This window comes from Danio rerio, chromosome 4, assembly GCF_052040795.2.
Source record: "Danio rerio strain M-AB ecotype USA chromosome 4, GRCz13ab, whole genome shotgun sequence".
NCBI classification, from domain to species: domain Eukaryota; kingdom Metazoa; phylum Chordata; class Actinopteri; order Cypriniformes; family Danionidae; genus Danio; species Danio rerio.
This window is the reverse complement of record NC_141024.2, coordinates 41,600,305-41,623,559: the sequence shown is the minus strand read 5'-3', so window position 1 is coordinate 41,623,559 and position 23,255 is coordinate 41,600,305. Positions and strand designations below refer to the sequence as shown.

At 42.2% G+C, this 23,255-nt stretch overlaps 1 protein-coding gene and 5 non-coding genes across 6 annotated transcripts in view; 1 reads left to right on the top strand and 5 right to left on the bottom strand.

Annotated features, from left to right (window-relative positions):
* LOC148680782 (NACHT, LRR and PYD domains-containing protein 3-like) overlaps positions 1-23,255 on the top strand; it is a 463,735-nt gene that overhangs the window by 411,682 nt on the left and 28,798 nt on the right. The gene's annotated exons all lie outside the window — the stretch shown is intronic.
* On the bottom strand, positions 1,381-1,451 carry trnag-ccc (transfer RNA glycine (anticodon CCC)). The gene has a single exon. It is a non-coding gene; the product is annotated as a tRNA-Gly (tRNA).
* On the bottom strand, positions 1,858-1,928 carry trnag-ccc (transfer RNA glycine (anticodon CCC)). Its single transcript has one exon. It is a non-coding gene; the product is annotated as a tRNA-Gly (tRNA).
* On the bottom strand, positions 2,964-3,034 carry trnag-gcc (transfer RNA glycine (anticodon GCC)). Its single transcript has one exon. It is a non-coding gene; the product is annotated as a tRNA-Gly (tRNA).
* trnav-cac (transfer RNA valine (anticodon CAC)) lies at positions 16,199-16,271 on the bottom strand. Its single transcript has one exon. It is a non-coding gene; the product is annotated as a tRNA-Val (tRNA).
* On the bottom strand, positions 16,376-16,448 carry trnav-aac (transfer RNA valine (anticodon AAC)). Its single transcript has one exon. It is a non-coding gene; the product is annotated as a tRNA-Val (tRNA).

The window sequence follows — 23,255 nt, the reverse complement described above, 5'->3', positions numbered from 1 at the left end:
AAACAGAGCATCTACTGCGTGAGAATGAGAGATAAATGATCTACTTTCACTTTCGCTCTTGGATATGGAAACCTTTACGCACAGACATCAATTAGTATTTTTAAATTCAGTTCTAATTTCCAGCAACTAATAAATGAACAACAATAACGAAGTGTGTTCAAAAACCTGAGTTATATCCTAAAACACATGCTGTGCCCCATATGGTCTAAAACCTGACAGGTGGGCAAATGTAAGCTTGTTTTTAATAAAACAAAGATAAATATGGATATAATAAATAATACTGCTAATAATAATAACATTATATAAAAGCAAATTGTTATGAATTAACTGAAAAAGACTCCCAAAATGAAGAAGACATAAAAGCAGTGATTTTTCATATTTATGTAGGCTAGAAAATAATATGTTTTGTAATATTTTAATCCTTAATATTTATATCCTATATCTATTCTTTTTATATCCTATATATATATCCTTAAAATTAAAATTTTTTCATATGTAAAGATATTTGCCTATTGCTCTCTTGTGCGTATTAAGCAGTGTGTAAGCGAGGTGCAACTCTGCGCAGGAGTTTAGACCGGGTTTGTTTTGGTCTAGTGAAAAATCTATTTTAGTTTCTCAAAATAGCAACGCGCCAGCAGTGCACCTCAGAACACCTTCCTTTTTAGACCACAACGCCTATGGGCGCACATATGAGCGCTAATGCATTTGCTATTTAAACAGCGTAGCGCAACGCCTCAAAACAACTCTTGTGTCAAGCTTAAACTAGCAAAATACTCTTGCGCCGCGCGTATGATAGGGCCCTAAACCATCAATGCTGAAACACATGTTATCCTACCCTAGTGGGATGTGATTGCTGCTATGCTGTTACATGCAGCTGGAAGAGTAGCAACACAGACCAGCAACTGCATTGGCTGGCAATCAGACCCAGGTCTTCCACAAGGCGGGCAAAAATTCTACCACTGAAACACCAACGCTGGCACAAATGTTCTTTTGCCCTTGTGGGGAGTCAGTGCTGCAAGGCAGTTACATGCAGCTAAAAAAGGAGCCACACAAAACAGCAACTGCACTAGACGGGAATTGAGCTCATGTGTCCCGCATCGTAGGCGAGAATTCTACCACTGAACCACCAATGCAGATATACTCATATTGCTGCCATAGTGGGGTCTGATTGCTACAAGGCTGTTACCCAGAGCTGGAAGAGTAGCATCACAAAACAGTAATTGCATTAGCTGAGAATGAGACCTGGGTCTCCCACGTGGCAGGCGAGAATTCTACCACTGAAGCACGAATGCTTATCCATGCTGTTTCTTGCCTTTGTGTTGTGTGATTGCTGCAAGGCTGTTACCCAGAGCTGGAAGATTAGCAACACAAAATAGGAATTGCATTGGCCGGGAATCGGACCCGGGTCTCCCGCGTGGGAGGCAAGAATTCTACCACTGAACCACCAATGCTGGCACAAATGTTCTTTTGCCCTTGTGGGGAGTCAGTGCTGCAAGGCAGTTACATGCAGCTAAAAAAGGAGCCACACAAAACAGCAACTGCACTAGACGGGAATTGAGCTCATGTGTCCCGCATCGTAGGCGAGAATTCTACCACTGAACCACCAATGCAGATATACTCATATTGCTGCCATAGTGGGGTCTGATTGCTACAAGGCTGTTACCCAGAGCTGGAAGAGTAGCATCACAAAACAGTAATTGCATTAGCTGAGAATGAGACCTGGGTCTCCCACGTGGCAGGCGAGAATTCTACCACTGAAGCACGAATGCTGATCCATGCTGTTTCTTGCCTTTGTGTTGTGTGATTGCTGCAAGGCTGTTACCCAGAGCTGGAAGATTAGCAACACAAAATAGGAATTGCATTGGCCGGGAATCGGACCCGGGTCTCCCGCGTGGGAGGCGAGAATTCTACCACTGAACCACCAATGCTGATATGCTCATACTGTTGTCCTTTTGGGGTGTGATTGCTGCAAGGCTGTTACCCAGAGCTGGAAGAGTAGCAACACAAAACAGGATTTGCATTGGCCAGGAATCGGACCCGGGTGTCCCGCTTGGCAGGCAAGAATTCTACCAGTGAACCACCAATGCTGATATGGTCATACTGCTGTCCTAGTGGGGTGTGATTGCTAAAAAGCTGTTACCCAGAGCTGGAAGAGTAGCAACCAAAAAAGGAATCGCATTGGCAGGGAATCAAACCCGGATCTCCCTCATGGCAGACAAGAATTCTACCACTGAACCACCAATGCTGACATGTTCCTACTGCTGTCCTATTGGGGTGTGATTGCTGCAAGGCTGTTACCCAGAGCTGGAAGAGTAGCAACACAAAACAGGATTTGCATTGGCCAGAAAACAGACACGGGTCTCCCGCGTCACAAACGGGAAGTTTACCACTGAACCACCAACGCTGACCTACCTTGTTCCTTGCCTTTGTGTCAGTGCTAAAAGTCCATCAACCAGAGCTGGAACAGGAGCCACATACAACCACTTCTGTATTAGTCAGGACTGGACTCCAGGTGTCCCACGTGGCAAGCGAGAATTCTACCACTGAACCACCAATGCTGATATGCTCATACAGCTGTCCTAGAGGGGAGTAATTGCTGCCAGGCTGTTACCCAGAGCTGGATGAGTAGCAACACAAAACAGTAATTGCATTGGCTGGAAATCAGACACGGGTCTCCCTCGTCACAGACGAGAACTCTACGACTGAACCACCAATGCTGATATGCTCATTCTGCTGTCCTAATGGGGTGTGATTGCTGCAAGGCTGTTAACCAGAGCTGGAAGAGTAGCAACACAAAACAGGATTTGCATTGGCCAGGAATCGGACCCAGGTCTCCCGCGTAGCAAGCAAGATTCTACCACTGAACCACCAATTCTGATATGCTTATATTGCTGCCCTAGTGGGGTGTGACTGCTGCAAGGCTGTTACCCAGAGCTGGAAGAGTAGCAACACAAAACAGGAATTGCATTGGCCGGGAATCGGACCCGGGTCTCCCGCGTGGCAGGCGAGAATTCTACCACTGAACCACCAATGCTGATATGCTCATACTGTTGTCCTAGTTGGGTGTGATTGCTGCAAGGCTGTTACCCAGAGCTGAAAGAGTAGCAACACAAAACAGAAATTGCATTGGCCGGGAATCGGACCCGGGTCTCCAGCGTGGCAAGTGAGAATTCCACCACTGAACCACCAATGCTGACCCATGTTGTTCTTTGCCTTTGTGTTATGTGAGTGCTAAAAATCCATCAACCAGAGTTGTAACAGGAGCCACACAAAACAGCAATTGCATCAACCGGAATGGAACCCAGGTCTCCCTCATAGCAGGAAAGAATTCTACCAGTGAACCACCAGTGCTGATATGCTAATGCTGCAGCCCTAGTGGGATGTGTGTTGCTGCAAGGCTGTTACCCAGAGCTGGAAGAGTAGCAATACAAAATAGGAATTGCATTGGCCGGGAATTGGACCACGGTCTCCTGCGTGGGAGGCGAGATCTCTACCACTGAACCACCAATGCTGATATGCTCATACTGCTGTCCTAGTGGGGTGTGATTGCTGCAAGGCTGTTACCCAGAGCTGGAAGAGTAGCAACACAAAAATAGAATTGCATTGGCCGGGAATCGGACTCAGGTCTCCCGCGTGGCAGGCGAGAACTCTACCTCTGAACCACCAATGCTGATATGCTCATACTGCTTTCCTAGTTGGGTGTGATTGCTGCAAGGCTGTTACCCAGAGCTGGAAGAGTAGCAACACAAAAGACTAATTGCATTGGCCAGGAATCAGACCCTTGTCTCTTGCATGGCAGGCGAGAATTCTACCACTGAACCACCAAAGCTGATATGCTCATACTGCTCTCTTAGTGGGGTGTGATTGCTGCAAGGCTGTTACCCAGAGCTGGAAGAGTAGTAACACAAAACAGGAATTGCATTGGCCGGGAATCGGCAGGTGAGAATTCTACTAAATGCCACCCAGTCATCTAAGCGCTTCCATGTACCAAAAGTTAGCACGCTGCCCCATGTGAGGCTCGAACTCACAACGTGAAGTTTATGTATAAACAAATTTCGAGAGGATCACGTGCTTATGATTGCTAGCAGCTGACCCGCATTATCCAATTCACTACGATCCAATCAGATGACTCCTAAACTACTATAAATACCCTGGGGTTTATTCCATTGCTATCTTCGTTTTGAAGAGGCTGCTTCACCGTAGCTGGCTCCGTTGAAGAACCTACTCTAAACCAGCATGGACAACCAAAGCATCTACAAGCTATCACCTACCAGCTATCACCTACCAGCTACAATCTACCAGCTACCATCTACAAATTACCAGCTATAATCTACAAGCTACTAGCTATAATTTACAAGCTACAATCTACAGCAGCAACAACAACTGCAGCAACAACAACTGCAGCAACAAAAACCTGCAGCAACAACAACTACTACTTCAAAACAACTCCAACAATTGCATCAACGACTCCAACAAACATCAAACCTTCCACTTCAATGCATTTGCTGTGTCTTCAACCCTATTCTCCAGCAAATGACAGCCAAAAACTCCAAAGCCATTGCAATGAAACTGAACCATTACCTTTTTCCCAGCGGTGCACATGCTATGCACATGAAGGGAAGCTTTGCAAATAACTTTACCAAACATTTAGACTAAAACATTTATAAATCTTTTGAATAACAAGACTAGCTTAAACAATGATTTTAACTAAAGATTCTTGCCCTGCCACTGATCCATAACATTTAACAGTTTGTTTGCTGGAATGTTCAGCAAAGCAACAGCTCAAGTCATAAACAATGGTGAACTTGATCAACAAAATGGCCGCCGGGCTTTTTCACCTTTGGCACGCTTGACTGGCTCTCCTTTAAGCCAATAGCTGTAAGGAGAAGCGTCACCACCCAATAAGCTCTCTGGAGAAGGTCCTGCCCTCTCTCTTGACTCTGTTGCAAGTCTTATGAATGAATTTGGACCAGACAAGCTTGTGAATGAAGTTAAGATACCAACAATGTTATTCATGGATTAAAGTAAGCCAATTAATAACATTCCATTCACAGTTTTACTAAGTGGTGACATCGCCCTTGAAGTCTTATAGAGTTCAGAGTTTGATGTTAGCAATTAAAAAAAAATAAAAAAAAATAAATAAAAAAAATAATAAAAAAAAATAAAAATAAAAAAAAAAATAAAAAAATAAATAAATAAATAAATAAATAAATAAATTATACACAGAGCACTGGGGTCCAATTACACTAGACCAGTGACTCATTTATTCATACTCTAGTGTCTTATGTAAGCTTATAATGGCAAGTCAGTTGGATGTGAAACAGCAACAAACAACTTCCTGATTGGCTGCTATGAATAGGAGGACATTTCTGACAACGGATCTTCAATAAACACTTCCAGGACCACCAGACAAACCATACCCCTTATCCTCAGCTCTCCATCCAGTTGCCATTCTGTGGGGGGATGAATGCTTACCTCTACCATCCTTGCACGTAGCGACATCAAGCTATCAGACCAAGCATTAATAAAAAGACCATGACATCTGGCTGCAGAACCTGACCCTCATCCAACCCATTACATTTTATATGCTCTTCAAATACAATCACACTCTACATAAAGGATGCATTTCCACTCACATAGCTTACATCCACGATGCCTTATTTCTCAAATTGCTTGAATTGCATTGTCACCCTGATACTAACTTCTGATTTCTGATTTCAGATCTAACCCAAGGATCTAACCCGGGCGTTTCAGCTCTCCCTTCCTTAACCTTATTCTGCTCCAATCTACAATCTGCGACTACCGAACCTGCAACAGTGAATTCGTTAATCAAAAGAATCGATAATAAACTCATGATAGTACTATTCTTGCCCCACTGTTCAGCGTTCTTGTATTAGTCCTATTGACATTGCGACTTGAGAATTCTCTAGCAAAAACCCTTGATTATTGGTCTCCGCTCCTCACAATTCTATATTCCTAGCATTAACAGCACCATTCCATCAGAAGAATACTCGCTGAATTATCATGATATAGACCAAGCAATTTCGCTCATCAGTTTAGCCGGCCGCAATGCTTGGCTTGCAAAAATTGACATTTCATCCGCCTTTAAAATCATGCCAATTCACCTAGACTTCTGGCACCTTTTTGGCATTCATTGGCGCTCACAATTTACTTTGCAGTCCGATAAACTTTCGGCTGCAAAGGAGTCCTAAAATTTTCGATATGCTTAAGAAGCATTATGCTGGATTTTATCTAATAACTACGAAATCCCGCATATCATCCATCTCCTCAATGATTTTCTCCTTATTTCCCTACCTTCTTCACCCCCAGCTAAACACCTATCGATCACCCAAAGGTTTTCGAAAATCTAGGCATCCCCCTCGCAGAGGAGAAACAGCCGGTCCCAGCACTTCCATAGAATTTCTGGGCATCAACTTAGATTCGAATAAAATTCAAGCATCCCTTCCCAAAGAAAAGATTGACCGTATAATCTCTTTATCTCAAATTTTCCTCGAGAAACCATCATGCACCAAACGCGAACTGCTATCTATTCTCGCGCATTTCAATTTCGCGATGCGCATAATTCCCCAAGGCCGCCCGTTTATTACTCACCTCCTTCAGCTCTCCTCCTCTGTCCCCGTTTTAGAAGATACCATATATCTTTCTAAACCCAGTCGCAATGAACTCAGCTTATGGATCTCCTTCCTTAAGCAATGGAACGGCTGTTCCTTTTTCTATAGCGACCTAATTTCTTCCCCGGTGGATATTAATTTATTCACTGACCCTGCCCCCTCAGTCGGGTTCGGCGGCTTTTACCAAGGTCACTGGTTTACTTCAACGCGGCCCCCGCAGATGCTCAGTCTAATCAGAAATCAGCAATCATCTGCGCTTTTGAACTCTACCCCATAGTCGCAGCACCGCTTTTATGGGTAGATGAATGGTCCGCCTCTAGCATTCTCGTTCATTGCGACAACGAAGCCACCGTTTATTCCATTAATAAAGGACGCTCGCACGCACTTCCAATTATGCCCTTACTAAGACGCCTCGTTTGGACGGCAGCCAAAAAGCAATTCATTATGACTGCTAGACATGTTCCAGTTTGCAAAAATCAAATTGCTGATTCTCTCTCTCACTTTCTTTTCCAGAAATTTCGGCTCTTGGTACCGGAAGCAGACCAGCATCCAACACCTGTTCCACTCTATTCACAAAGGATATTGCCATAAAAATTCCATATCTCTGATCCTTTACGCTGTCGCACCAAGGACCCTTGAGTCATATTCAGAAATGGCTATCACATCCAATTTCAATCCCGCAATACACCCCACTATATCTGATCTAACACTGCTGAATGCTGAAACACTCGCCTTTTTCATTAAGCAAAGCAAAACAGATCAGACAAGCAAAGGGAATTTTATTTACATATTTAACATTTTTTCCCCCACACAGCCATTCCAAACTCTCCTAGCCTTTCTCCATTCAAGGAGAGCAAAGGAGTCAGACCCACATGCCCCACTTTTTACTGATGACGCTAACCGTCCAGTAACCCGTTTTTGGTTTCAAAAACATCTGAAAGAAGTCCTTCGCCTTTCGGGCGTTTCCCCCGAATTGTATTCCAGCATTCATTCAGAATTGGCGCAGCCACCACAGCAGCTCACAAAGGTCTATCCTCGCACCAAATCCAGACCCTAGGCCGCTGGTCCTCCGATGCCTTCAAAGCTTACATTCGCCTCAGCCGATCCCACCCCAAGACAACCCAGCTAGCCCTAATCAGCTAAATTCCAAACTCCAACTAGGGGTACGAGCTCGACCCTAAGTAGGCTGGAGTACGCGTGTGTGTGTGCTTGCGTATGGATGCGCATGGAATGTGTGTGATTGCTCGCGCAAAGACAGCGTGCGTTTGCACACGTATACATGCATGTTGCACGCGGATATGTATATAGGTACAGGCGTACGTCTAAGTATGCATATGTACGTGCAAGCAATGAGTATGTGAGCCTAGGGGCACTACATGTTGTGCAGGTTGCATGTATGCTCTTAACTTTTCTTTCAAACCTACTATGCTCCTTCCCTCACCATGCTCTGACCCCCGCAGGGGTCCAATCCGAGTTTCGACTCTCGCGAGTCACCCCTAGCCCATCCCCGGCCACCCCTTCACTACCACCGAGTAAGAGCCTGCACTACCCCCTCCCTCTTCCCGACTCTTACTGGCCCCCCCCCCCCCATAGCTCTGACCCCCGCAGGGGTCGCGCTGAGCTTCGACTCTCGCAAGAGTCACCATTTGCGCCGCCCCACCCAGGCCATTAGAAATGGTATGTATGCGCATGTTATACGCATACATCCGATGTATACCTGTTCCGATACGTGTGCATGCACATGCCGAAACAGGAATAGATGCACGTGCATGCTCACGCGCGCAGGTTATTCCCTCTCTCCTTTTCTTCCTTTGGCGTGGAGTTCCTCCGCCCTCTCTTTTCTTCCTTTCTCATAGGCCATCAATCCTCAGCTCTAACTCCCGCAGGAGTGACTAAAACGAGCTTCGACTCTCGCAAGAGTCCCGCCCCGGCCACCTCCTGCTGCAGTCTCCACCACCCCCTCCCTTTCCCAGACTTCAGCAGGGGAAATGCCCACAGCAGCTCTGACCCCCGCAGGGGTCGCTCCGAGCTTCGACTCTCGCAAGAGTCAATCACCACCCATGCCCGGCCCTTACCATGTAATAACCATATATATTCATATATATTTATATATGCATATATACTTCTATATTCTCCTTTTCTTCTTTCTGGCGTTGAGATTCTTCCCCTTCTTTCTTCCTTACAGCGTGAGTGCTTCCGCTACTTTTACCCTTCTCTGATCTTTCCCCTTATCTCCTTACCCTCCTATTTCCTCAATTCTTTTCCAGCGTTGAGTTCTCCGCTAACTGTCTTTCTTTCAGCGTCACTCTTTCGCTATGTTCTTCCTTACGCTTAGGCCCTCAATCCTCAGCTCTAGCTCCCGCAGGGGCGACTAAAACGAGCTTCAACTCCCGCCGGAGTTCAGGCCCTGGCCACCTCCCACCCTCTCATGCAAGAGTCTCCACCGCCCAAATCTTCCCGACTCTTGCTTGAGCAAACTAACCCCAGCTCCCACCCCCGCAGGAGTCAATCCAGCCCTGCCCTCACCCCGCCTAGGCTCTAGCAGTCTACTTTGCTCTGCTCCCTTAGAAGCTTCTCTTCCTAAGCTATCAACGCTATATCCAGCAGCCCGATATGGCTTGTTACACCTGCTTTTTGGGGGGCTCTTCAATACGCGGCTGCTGTCCCGAGCTATTCAAAGGCATTTTTGGGGAGTTCTCGAGATCTACCTGAGCTCAAACTCCCCTCCCGCTTTGCAACGGGAGGGAGCCCTGGGCTCGAGGATCTCATGAGCTCAGGGCTCTCTCCCGGGACAGCATGCCAAACAAGCTTATAATTAATCATCAGCTAAGTGTGAACTCTTGAAGTGAAGTTTATGTATAAACAAATTTCGAGAGGATCACGTGCTTATGATTGCTAGCAGCTGACCCGCATTATCCAATTCACTACGATCCAATCAGATGACTCCTAAACTACTATAAATACCCTGGGGTTTATTCCATTGCTATCTTCGTTTTGAAGAGTCCCCCCTTCCTCCCCTACGCCTCCTTCTTAGACGGGTGACACGGTGGCCCAGTGCCTAGCACTGTCGCCTCACAGCAAGAATTTCTCTGGTTCCTGGCTTTACCAAAACTAGCAGACATTTCTGTGCGGAGTTTTGCACTTCTCCCCGTGCTCACGTGGGTTTCCCCCGGGTTCCCCGGTTTCCTCCCACCGCCTAAAAACATGCAATTAAGTCAATTGAACAAGCCAAATTGTCAACATAGACACGCTCCTAGTTAGTAATTAGTTTCAAGAGCATTCACTTGCTACAGCGGGGGAGTTCTCGAGATCTACCTGAGCTCAAACTCCCCTCCCGCTTTGCAACGGGAGGGAGCCCTGGGCTCGAGGATCTCATGAGCTCAGGGCTCTCTCCCGGGACAGCATGCCAAACAAGCTTATAATTAATCATCAGCTAAGTGTGAACTCTTGAACTTCAGATTATGAGACTGGCTCACAGGAGACAGCTCTAATCAGTCATGCATAACAGGATGGCCGAGCGGTCTAAGGTGCTGCGTTCAGGTGGCAGTCTTCCACCAGCTTCAATGTCACGGTGTCACCAGCTTCCATGTCACGGTGCTGAGGTCTGGCTCCTAGGAGACAGCTCAGACCAGTCAAGCATGTCAGGATGGCAGAGTGGTCTAAGGCGATGCGTTCAGGTCATAGTCTCACTTGGAGGCGTGGGCTCAAATCCCATTTCAGACAAACCTAGTCTTTGGCTACGCGTTCAGGCTCAGATCTTGCGCCAAAGTTCATGCAGCATAGCAGTGTCCTTGGCAGCCTTAATGGGCACTTTAGACTGTAGGTTTTAAGGCGTTTGCGATCAAGGTATTGTCCACAAAATCTCGAAGACGCATATGAAAAAAAACAATGGACGAAGGCTTTAATGCAAGTGAACCGAAAGGGGATCAAAAGAACAGTCTTGGAATGCCATGTAGTGGAATGTCCTGGGATGCCATTGGTTTTTAAGGCAATGGGATTCGCAGGACTTTTCGTCAAATCCTCGCACAACGTTAATTCATGACATTTGACAGATCCATGCCGAACGTCAAGCGACAACGTGATAGGAATGGAAGCATCTTACCATTATTGCTTCAGACTCAGGAAATGTTCTTGGAACTTCACGCCGCCAGGCCTCCAGAGGAGCTGTAGCTTTTTTTGCCCTGGGGAAGCATGATCCATATGGAAGGGGATAAAAAATGCCACCCAGTCATCTAAGCGCTTCCATGTGCCAAAAGTTAGCACACTGCCCCATGTGAGGCTCTTACTCACGACTTTCAGATTATGAGACTGACGCGCTGCCTACTGCGCCAACGAGGCAGACTGTTGGACCTGGGCAAACTCGGGAACACCAGCTTTTATGTCACGGTGCTGCGGAGTGGCTCCTAGGAAACAGCTTGGATCAGGTAAGCATGTCAGGATGGCCGAGCGGTCTAAGGTGTTGCGTTCAAGCTGGGGAACAATCGTCCAACAAAGAAGGGGAAGAAGGGAAGAAAGGGGGGAAGAAAGAAAGAGAAAAAGGGAAGAAGAGGGGGAAAAAACGAAGAAAACAAAGGGCGAATTCTAAGCTTCCTGGACACGCCTTCCCTGCACCTGCTTTACGTCACGCAGAGTGATACTGTTCTGTGTTAAAACAACGCAATTTGAGTTACATTGATTTCTATTGCAGAGGCTCACCAAGACCGGGGTTCGAATCCAGCTAAAGATGCTTTATTGTTATTGGTTTATTATTACTCAATAAACTAACTGTTTGAATGTGTAATCCCCCAAGGTAAATAAAATATGCCTAAGCACTTTATTCTTGTGTTTTTTGACATTCTTTCATGATAAATAAACCATACCAACTTGAATGTGTCATTATTTAGTAGTTGCTGTAGCATTGTTATGCTTATGGTTATTATTGTTCTGTATTTTGATGTACAAATGATCTATAGAAATGTCATAGAGTATATAGTGCACACACACACACACACACACATATATGCATATATATATATATATATATATATATATGTGTGTGTGTGTGTGTGTGTATATAGTGTGCATAGTGTATATGGAATTAAAAGCCAAGTAGTCAGTTATTTATATATGCATTATTTATCTAACAATTGTCAACAGAACAGTAATGAATATAGAGTAGAAAATGTAAAAATAATAAATTAGTTATTAATAATACAGTATTAACAATATAAATAAACAATGTTAATAAAATGTTAAATACAAACAGAAACCGACACAAAGTGGACTTAAAAGTCAAGGACATTTATTAATGCAATATTTATTTAACAATGGTCAACAAAACAGTAATGAACATGGAATAAAAAATCTTAAAAACTAAATGTTAAATATTAACAGATTAAATACGAAATTAACTAATTAAAATGTTAAATAAACTTAGAAACCAAAACAATAAGTGAAATAGAATAAATTTAACTATTATGGTTGTAACCTGTATACACTTTATACATACACACACATATAAATAATAAATAAGTTAAATAAAATGCCAACAAAATAAATAAACTATTTAAATAAAAAGTGCAATAAAACAGAATCAAACAAGGTTATTGAAGAACTATTATGGTTATAAACTGTATAAACTATAGACATACACATAAATAAAAAACAGTTAAATAAAATGTTAACAAAATAAATTATTTTTATAAAATGTGAAATAAAATAGAAACCAACAAGTGAAATAGTATAAATTGAAGAACTATTATGGTTGTAAACTTTATACACTCTGTACACACACACACACACATATATAAATAATAAATTAAATAAAATGTTAACAAAATAAATACACTATTTAAATAAAATGCGCAATAAAATAGAAACCAACAACAAGTGAAATAGAATAAACTGAAGAACTATTATGGTTATAAACAATATAAATACACACACATATATAAATAATAAATAAGTTAAATAAAAGGTTAACAAAATAAATTATTAAAAAGTAAAATGTGCAAAAAAAAAGTGAAATAGAATAAATTGAATTATTATGGTTATAAACTGTAAACACTATACACACACACACACACACACATAAATAATAGAAAGTTAAATAAAATGTCAACAAAATAAATACACTATTTAAAGAAAATGTGAAATAAAAATATAAACTAACAGCAAGTGAAATTGAATAAACTGAAGAACTATTACACTATATACATACACAAACAAACAAAAACATTATTTTGGATTGGTCCTTTTCATTTCCTCTAGCCACTCTTCTTTAGTTAAAGTTTCAGTCTGTGGGCAGTACACCCTGCCCCTGAGTTGGCTATGGCCTGTGGCATTTGTTTTGAACTGCCCACACTTTTTACAAGTGTTCGCTTGAACAGTTCTCCGGTACGGTCTTTTGGGAATGGCTCCAGATGTGGACGGTGATGAAGCAGGCTGTAAGCTGGTACTGGACATTGTTGGCTGAAGTGGTGGCTGTCTGAGTGGCATCCCCTGCACCATTGGGATACCCTGGGCCATAGGGATTCCCTGGACTATTGGCACAGCCTGGAACATTGGTACACCCTGAAACATCGGCACACCCTGGTACCCTGGTGTAGCCAGGATTTAAATGTTGGGTACCATCTGCAGCGATGCTCCAGGTGCTGGTGGTGTAAATATGACCTGATGACCTGGGTCAGTGCTGGTGCCTTGGGTCTGAGTGGGGGTCGCATAACAGATGTCTGCCTTGCCTGACCTGCTGTACTCTCTGCCAACACGTACTGGTGCTGCTCTCCTGGTTGGTCCAGTGAAATCTTTGATGCCACTGGTGGAGTACAGGGGCTGGGCCCTAAGTTGTCTCTTCTCCATCACCTCCTGAGCAGGTACAGTAGGGGCAGGTTGTTGCATCGTTTGTGCTGGAGCAGCAGAAGCAGTACTATGCTGAAAATAATCACAAAAATACATATAATCATGATGAAGGAAAGCCATTTTAGTAAATAATAAACACATATTGATTCATAAATGTACCTAATAATTTTACACAATACAAAAAAACTTTTAGAACTAAACAAGAAATTCAACTCAATGACTCCTTTAATAAAGCACACAATAGCTCTGAAAATTAATTTACCACTGTTTCTAGAATGTGTGTAATATTTATCTAATATGTAATTGTACAGTTTGTATCTTCAAAAACGAAAAGAAAAAGATAGAGGTAAAGTTGGTTTTATATTCGCACATTCGTTCATTTAGAAGTCTCTATATTGTTTACCATATTACTTTGAATATTCGATCGGAATTAGCATGCAAGTATGATTTGAAAACAACATTAACACTATCTAATTCACTGTGAACAATGCTGTACTTTTATAATCACTAATCATTGTCTGCTAATATGATTTTCCTATTTAGAATTTGCAAAGAATATTTTTCTGAAATTATATTTTTAAGGAGAATGTCTGAATATCCAAATATAAAACCAACTTTACCTCTATAAGAAAAAGAATGAGGAACTGGACAGGAACATTTCAGGCCTTTAAACCACATGCTGTATTCTACACATAATCCATTCCCCCACCTTTTTAAATCTCTCTCATAAACGGTCAAACTATAGTAAATTATTCGATGTAAATCTCAAAATATATGCAATTTAAAACACATTATTATTATTTAAAAACAAGTATGACATGTTTTACACAGATACTGTACTGAATGTACTGAAGCCTAACAAGTTAACGTTACTCTGTTAAGCAAATTTCAACAAACGTTATATCATGTAAACGAAATACACACCCTTTGATAAATCTCATGCCACTTTTTTGTCGAGGAGCTGGCCTGTTGCCCTCATTTAATGGCCAAACTCCTGTGCTGGCAAACTTTTTCAGACGTGAAATCCAGTCAGCGTCTGACATGGCTTTATGAGATTTTCCAGACATTTTTTCTCCTAGAAATTAAACGGTTTTAGATTAAAGTATCCAAATTTGAAATACAACACACTAAAACATAAATATGTGCAATTATGAAGATTTTCTTACCTTTTTTAAGAAATCATTATCGGAAAAAAGTCCTATACTTTAAACAAAACGATGCTGTGCTCTGTCGAATGATGCTGTTTGTCGAAAATCACTGAAGGTCAAGGAACTTTTTTGACCTCTGACCCGCCTCCAGAGGACCCCGTTTTTTCTTTCGTGTACCTTCGGCTCAGTTCGAAAAATTGATTGACATCTGACTAGCCTGTCTGACTAAACACCTAGCGGTGAATCTTCGAACAGTTCCTTCCCCGGCTTTAACATTGCCTAGACTCTGATTGGTCAAATGTTGAAAATGTTGAGAATTACAGTCCGCAATTGGCTGCAAATGTTGAGATGCTGCACCGTGATTGGCTACAATGTTGGAGCGAATCCCTCTGATTGGCTCTCATCTTCAACATTTGTGAAATATTGATGGACAACCCTTCAGCAGCTGGCGTTCAGGTCGCAGTCTCCCCTGGAGGCGTGGGTTCGAATCCCACTTCTGACAAACCCAGCCTGCGGCAGTGCGCTCAGGCTGAAGTCTTTAACTCTCTGCCACCATGTCCGAATGATACAGTAACACTGACAAAGTGCCACATCACGCGGGCTTTAATGCAAGTGCACCGAAAGGGGATCAAAAGAATTGTCCTCGGATGGCATTGATTTTTAAGGTTTGCAGGGCATTTTTTCGTCAAATCCTCGTACAACGTCAAGTCATGACATTTTACAGATCCACGCCCTTGTATCGTTGATCATCCAGTGAGCAGAGAGCCAATGGAGAATGTGCGTAAAAGCAAATCTGAACATTTCCGCCCAGTTTCTAACAGGAGACCCTCCGCTTGTAAAGCCATCGTGATAGCCACAGGAGCCTCCGGTTAGGGTAAGAGCACTGTCTTGTGGTGCCATCGCAGAGAGACTGAAAGTCACTTTCCGCAATGTTTTCATTCAATGTTCTACGCTGGTGGAATCACCTTCCCATTCCCACTCGGATTACGGATACACTGGTATCCTTCAAACGACAGCTAACACCCATCTCTTCAGAGTACACCCGAACCCCGGTGAATATCCATCTCTCTAAAGAAAACGAAACTCCTACTCCAGCACTAAATTCTCTGAACACAAACAAATTACTTGGAATAAATAGCCCTTTTTCGTATGCATTGCCTCATCTTGTTGAATACCTCCACTATTGTATGTCGCTTTGGACAAAAGTGTCCGCTAATTGTATGCTTCCGCCCAGTTTCGAACAGGAGACCTTTAGCGTGTAATGCAAACATGATAAAAAAAAACTACACTACGGAAACCAATAGGCCAGTGCTGCTTCAAGTATTTATAGACTTTTTTTATAGAGCTGTCTTGTATGGTCTGCACCGTGGAGGGCCAGCAAACGCACTGGCCACCTGCTCATGCACAACACAAAGCTAAAAGAAATCAGATTCTACGCAAGTTTGCGACACCGCGAGGGGAGGTAAACACTGAGTTAAATTCAAACTTCTAGCCTCACACCGCTCTGCAGAAAGAATCTTTTCAGTGAACGTCAGTACTCAACAGAAGCCTGATTTGACTGTTGTCATACAAGCCAGAGGTTGTTTCCGCCCAGTTTCGAACTGGGGACCTTTCGCGTGTGAGGCGAATGTGATAACCACTACACTACGGAAACCTACAGGCTCAATAAGCAGATAAGCCTTTTTGATTGGGTGCCTGTCGACGATCATTGCTAGTGCAGCAGTGGATGCTATTATTTTCTCACCAAAAGAAGAACACTGTTTCTGCTCGGTTTCGAACCGAGGACCTTTCGCGTGTTAGGCGAACGTGATGACCACTACACTACAGAAACCCCACAAGCACTTTCACCAACGAAGTAAGGCCTGCAAGGATAAAACAAGGTGTACGCGTTTGTCAACCAAGCAGACAAAGCCAACTCGGCGTGACAAGCTCCCTGCAGGTATTAGGGCCAATTTACAATCCGGGCCCAACACAGCTGTACAGGTCCTTGCGAAATGTCCCCTTTCGTCACATTTGAAGCACCTGAATTCTGGGCGTTCCTTCATCACATTTTCTGAGCTCATGCATAGTCGACAGGTTTTTACCTGATTGGTGTGCATGACTCTAAAGTGCTGTGGCCCTTCCGCCGTCTCGATTTTGGTACTGTATGGTAAGGAGACCATCTCTTCTGGAAATCTGTTTTTTACAAACCTTGTTCCATCTTCTATGTTTGTGCCTGGATACAATCTTCTTTTAATTTTAGATATGGGGAAAACTCCCCATCCCTCTAGCTTGCTTAAAATTTCTTCATCAGCTAGGTAAACAGGCAGATGCTTGAACGAAACAACATAGTCTGTGTTTTGTAACGTCCGTACTTCAGATTTCACTCCTTTAATTGTCAATCCATTGTCTATAAAAATTTCGGTGTCATCTTCAGTCTCCGTTGTTACTTCATACTCCCTTGTTTGTTTGAGTCTCACCGCCAGAATTCTTCCTTCTCCAATCAGCTCTGTGACTGCTTTGATTATATCAAATCTTCTTGCATCTTTTACATTTCTACGTCTACAGTTACTGTTGCTTTCTTTGTGCATACTCTTCTTTGTATCTCTTGTTTATCCTTACCTTTTCACCTCTTCGTTGGCCGGGCTCTTCATTTTATTTATCTCTTTGTCTGTTGTCAAGTCCATTCTCTTTATCTCTTTGTCTATTATCCAGCCCATTTTCTTTATCCTTTCGTGCAAGTCTCTCCATTTCCATGTCGTTGCCGGGTAATCTCTCCATGATTAAAAATAAATCACACAACATAACCACCCTCAAGTCAGCAAAATGCTGCTGTTAGGTGGTTTTTAAAGACAAAAACAAAACAAACCAACAAAGACGCTCAAGTTTAATAAATAAAAAGGTAGACAAACAAAATGGGGAGAGCCTTTCTCTCCTTACTGCTGCCAACTCACTTCCTGTTTGCCCTATAGCGCCCTCAGGGTGGTGTGGCCGTAAGCAATGACAGCTGTCAAGTGTTGGCTATTGAAACCAGGCGCAGCCCCAGGAGGCGAGCACAGCTTAGCTGCCTGCTGCGCCAATGAGCTGGACAGTCAGAGCTGGGCAAGCTGTGAAACACCACATTCCATGTCACGGTACTGCGCTGTGGCTCCCAGGAGACAGCTCCTGCCAAGCTTGCATGTCAGGATGGCCGAGCAGTCTAAGGCGCTGCGTTCAAGCTGGGCAACAATCGTCCGACAAAGATGGGGAAGAAGGGAAGAAGATGGGCAAAAAATCAAGAAAAGATAGGGCGTATTCTAAGTTTCCCAGACATTCCTTCCCTGCATCTGCTTTATGTCACGTGTTTGTGATACTGTTCTAAGTAAAAACAATGTATTTTGAATTGCATTGATTTCTATTGCAGGTGCTCAACAAGACCGGGGTTCGAATCCAGCTAAAGACGCTTTATTGTTATTTGTTTCTTATTATTCAATAAACTAACTGTTTGAATGTATAATGCTCCAAGGTAAAGGTATGACGTACCACTTTGTTGTTGTGTTTTTTATATTTTTTCATGAAAAATAAAGCATACTACTTAATGTGTTATTATGTAGTATTTGTTGTAGCATTGTTATGCTTCTGGATATTATTGTTCTGTATTTTGACGTACAAATGATCTACAGAAATGTCATAGAACTACAGTGTATATGGAGTTAAAAGTCAAGAAATCACAGCCCTAGACCGACAAGTTGAGTCACTTCCTTGCTTATAAATTGTTTTTTTTTTTTATCCAGCAGCTTCAGTGAGGTAAATTGATCTTATCCATTTTACAGATTTAAGCTGCATGGCAAAAACACACATAACATTATGTAAGTCATTGGTCTAGGAGGATCGTGATAGCATCAAATAGCTATCTCAGCGCATAGTATCAGTACCACTCCCTAAATAGGTCTCATTCATTTCACTGATTTGAAGCTGCAAGGAAAGAAGGAAAAGGTTGACTGAAATTTGAACTCGGACCACTGGATTCCAGAAGTCCAGAGTGCTAACCATTACACCATAGAATCAAGATCTTAATTAGAGTATATCTAATGCTTGCAAACTGGCATTGAAACAGGCCAGTTTCTGTGAACACTATGATGTCCCTCAAAACAGCAGAGAACTACAAGGGCTCATCCGGGATTTGAACCCAGGACCTCTTGCACCCTAAGCGCGAATCATACCCCTAAACCAACAAGCCACAAAAGTTCAAGCATTTCACAAGGCATCAAAATCAACAGATGGTCATAAATCCTTATTTAACCCTTAAAGACAGAGACAGCCACCCAGGGCTAAAAATAAGTATTGTTCTTAAATGTTTAATAACTTTTGATCTTCTGATCCGATCCGCACAATTTAAAAATTGGCATAAAGAAGAGAGTATTGCAATTTTGCAATACATTACATTCACAGACCTTCAGAGTCTCCGGAATCAGTGTGGTTACGTCATCAAATTTTGACAGCGCTGATTTGACAAAGAAACACTTGTGGCTTGTCTCAAGACAAAAGAGACATGATGCTTTGATGCATTGTCCATCCTCCATGCCCAGATTGGTTCAAACTTGCTCTCTCTCAACCAATAAGCATGGGTTTCGCTTTGTGGACCAGTAATCAGCAATTTGAACAACCCGAAATGAGAAATAGGCTGTACATTTACGCACAGTTAAATAAAATTCAAAAAAAAAGTTTTGCTTGAAATAATTCTCATACTAAGTACTTTTGCATGCACAACAGCACAAAAACATGACAAAACAGTGACACAGCAAAGATGAAGTGCTGGTCTTGCTGTTTTCAAAGGACGCAAATGGCGGTGTGGCTTTTTGTCTGCAACGCAAAAGTTGATAAGCCGCAGGGTTAACACCATATGCTGGCACATAAAACCAAAGGATGGTCCATATTGAATCTAGTTTAGCTATATAACTATTTATAGTATAGTAAATATTTATATCTAAGTTTTTACTGAGGATTTGCACCATGTTTATTTGAACTTTGACACATTATTTATAATTTTCTTATTTTTTATTTGTTTATTGTAAGTAGTGTTGTTTATGGTAACTGAATATATATTATTTGGAAAAAGTCAAACTTGCTTCAGTGTTCTGTTATTTTGTAAAAATCTTTCTGTTTAGTTCGTTCCCAGAACTTTTGGGCAAATATATTGTCAGTAAATAAATGCACAATTTTTTTTCCCAATGAAAAACGCCTTAGAATAACATTGAAATAAATTGCTATAACTTGCTCAGGGAAAAGTGGATGTAGACACAATTTATTTTGGAAGTATAAAATATGGTAGTGTGTATTTCTAAAAAAAAAAAAAAAAAAAACTTCATGAGGTTTTGTTTGTAATGACTAGAAAATGCCAATTTTTTAAAAAACGTTTTTCTTAAAATTGGACCTTTAAAGGGTCACGAAACACCAAAACACATTTTTTGAGCTGTTGACAGTCGTATATGTGTCCCACACTGCTAAAAACACTATTAGGACACCTATATTTCACTAAAAAGTGTAAATTGGTTGCTTTTGCGTTATTTCAAGCAAATTCGTACTTCCTGTTTGAAACGAATTTTTGAAGCTGCGTCACGGTCATGACATAATAGCGTGTATTCCAGCGTGCAGACTGGGCGTCTGTGCCAGAGTGTGTCTTATTACGTCTTACAGTGTGTTGCATTAATGCTTGAGTAAGGCTTGGTTCAAACCAATCAGCGCGCTCTATTGTGCAACTTCATTAATATTCATTAGTGTCACCGTGTTTACACCACAGAGATGCCACGTTGTGTTGGCAAAACAAGCGTGAAGTGTTGCTTTTATAGTTTGCTGCCATTAAGTTTCGTTTTCATTTTCTCTCTGTGAGAGCTCATATGGATCACGTGTGGATTAACAGTGTACGCTCGACAGTGTACGCTTGTTGTACGCTCGACAACAATAACTTATGTGTCTAAGGAGGATTATTGTTTACCTGAGTGCTGTTCTCATCTGCAAACGCTGAGATCTGGATTCGCTTGTAGTATTCTCTTCATAAAGACGCGGCTCTAGTTGCTGGTGATTGTCCTGTCTCTACAGATTTGGTAGAGTGTGCAACTAAGTTTCCGGAAAATACAGAGTTTTTTTTTCTCTCATTCGCCGTGCAGTATGAAACATTGCATGAAAAATACACGCTTAGAGCAGATCCTCGAATCAGACATCTCGTTTGTCGCGAGGGGCATGAATGAATTCCCTGAATGAAAGAGCCAAACTGCAGTTAAAGTCCAACATTTAATAACTTGGCAAATAATTCGACTACAGATGTCCATGTAGGTTAAACACCATCACTTTCTCCTGTATGTATTTTGACTGAAACTCACGCGTGCCCAAATAGACACTTCCACACCCTCCCAATTTAGTTCCTCCGACACTCCCCCCTAAACAGAGCTGGACACGCCCACTTTTCTGACTTTTTCCAAAGTAGAGGTGTGAAAACACCCTGCTGAAACGAGGGGGTTTCATGGCCCTTTAAATGATACAGATTGAAGCTTTAGGTTCTCCTGTTTAAAATAATATATGACACTTGAGGCTGACTGCTAAAATAACAATAAAGCTGCTTTTGAAAAAAATAATAATATAGGCCCATTAGGTGCCCACAAAATACCTCTAGGTCTTTAAGGGTTAAACAGTGATTGCAGATATGAAGAAATTTGCAGGGGTGGCGAAAGCATCTTTCTATATTAAAATTATTGCAAGATAGAAAGGAGGGAGGGTTTTGGGCTGAGGAAGGAAGAAGTAGAGCGGGGATAGCAGAGGTAGATTTGTGGGGTACATAGCTGTTGGTAGCTTTGGGTTTGTAGTTCTTGGTCAGAGGAGGGGATTATGAAGGGACAGGAAGGGGCCGTGTGCAGATTTGAACGGTAGACCGCGCAGGAAAGATTACGACATCATAACTCTGTTGTAAAGATCAGTATCCATAGCCCCCCAGTAGGAACACTGATTCCACAGAGTAACACGAATAGTGCATTTTGCAGAAAATAACTTTTGGTACGTGTAAAAATGTGTTTCCTCATAGGAGAAGGGGATACTGGAAGAGGGTAAATGAGTAGGGAGAGGAAGAGCGTTAGGACTTGTAGAGAAAGACTGAGGGAGGTTGGAAGGGCGATAGTATTGACGAGGGTTGAGAGTGGAAGGGATGTCTTGAAGAGTAGAGCTGGAGTTTTCACTGGAATGTATTGCCAAAACACTACAAATGGCTGTTTTCAACTTTATTTCCATTTTTTAACTCACATAAAACTGCATGAAAGCTTGGAAAAAACATCACCAACTGCTTACTCATCTGCTTACATCACCTTCCTTGCCACTCCACACATTCAACACAATTTCTCAATCCAGCTGGGATCATCCACCATTACCCCCATGTAGTTCAGTAAAGAGAGGACATTGCTAACACCGCTCCATTATGCAGATGTGCATTTTTCAACGTCAGAAAAATCAGACTCTTCTTAACAGATCATGCTGCACAACTTTTAGTGCAAACTCTTGTTATTTCAAGGCTGGACTCTTACAGTGCTCTTCTAGCTGGACTCCCATCCTGCACCCTTAATCCTCTATGCTCCAGAACACTGAAGCTCATCTGGTCTTCAATGAGAGCCCATGTAACTCCTCTCTTTATCTCTCTGCATTGGTTACCGTTCAAGGCTCGTATCAAGTTAAAATCACTGGCACTGCACTCTTTTAGCTCCACCTACTGCTGAAGGTCTACATTCCCTTCAGGAGCCTCCAATCTAGAAGTGAGTGCAGGCTATAAATCACTTTTATAAAACCTTTTCATTGACTGTTTCATGCTGGAGAAATGTCTTCCCATTCCCAACTATATGTAAGATTCTTAGTCTCAAAACTAAAATAAGATAAAAAACTAAATAACATTAATCCATGCACAGCACTATTTATTTACAAAATCCAATTCATAAATTAAAAAACAATTTATAAATTAACAAAAATTGGATTTGTGAATTAAAAAATTGTGTGTTATTTCAAAAAAAATCCAGAGACCTAAGGAGATCACAAAATTTTTCATACTTTGTCATAATTTGTCAATAATAAATACCCTGAGCATAATGGTACGAGGCATGGGCCAGCCCTGCATGGCAACTGCTCATTTGAAGGCCATTGGGATGGACCAAACCAGATCACTTAAAAACCTCTCGTAACAGTAAAACTTTGCATTTTGCATTCTGCTGCTCTCTCCCCCCTCTTGCCTTGCTCTTGGACACTGCAGCACCATGCAACCTCTTAAAGTTTAGAAACTGCCGAAACCGCAAAAAACTTCAGCAAACCGACTTTTAGCAGAGTCTGTCACCCCGGTAATCCAGGACAACTTCCACTTACAAGCGACTGAATCCTAAGGACGTTACTGAAGCTAAGTCACCAACCAATCAGCAATGGTATGTTTCGTTGAGCCCAGTCGGCGAAGGAAACTCAAACAGATGTTGTCTCTTGCTGATCTGGTGCAAATTGATCTTAAGCAGTTAAAGATAAGCCAAATCTCTGCTTTTAGGGTTTCCCAGGTGTGATTCTAAGATCTAGTAATAAGACCTAAAATTAATTTGGGACCATTGTCAACACATTTTGCACAAGGACCAGAATTAAGAACCACTGCTCTGAGGCTTCATCTTGG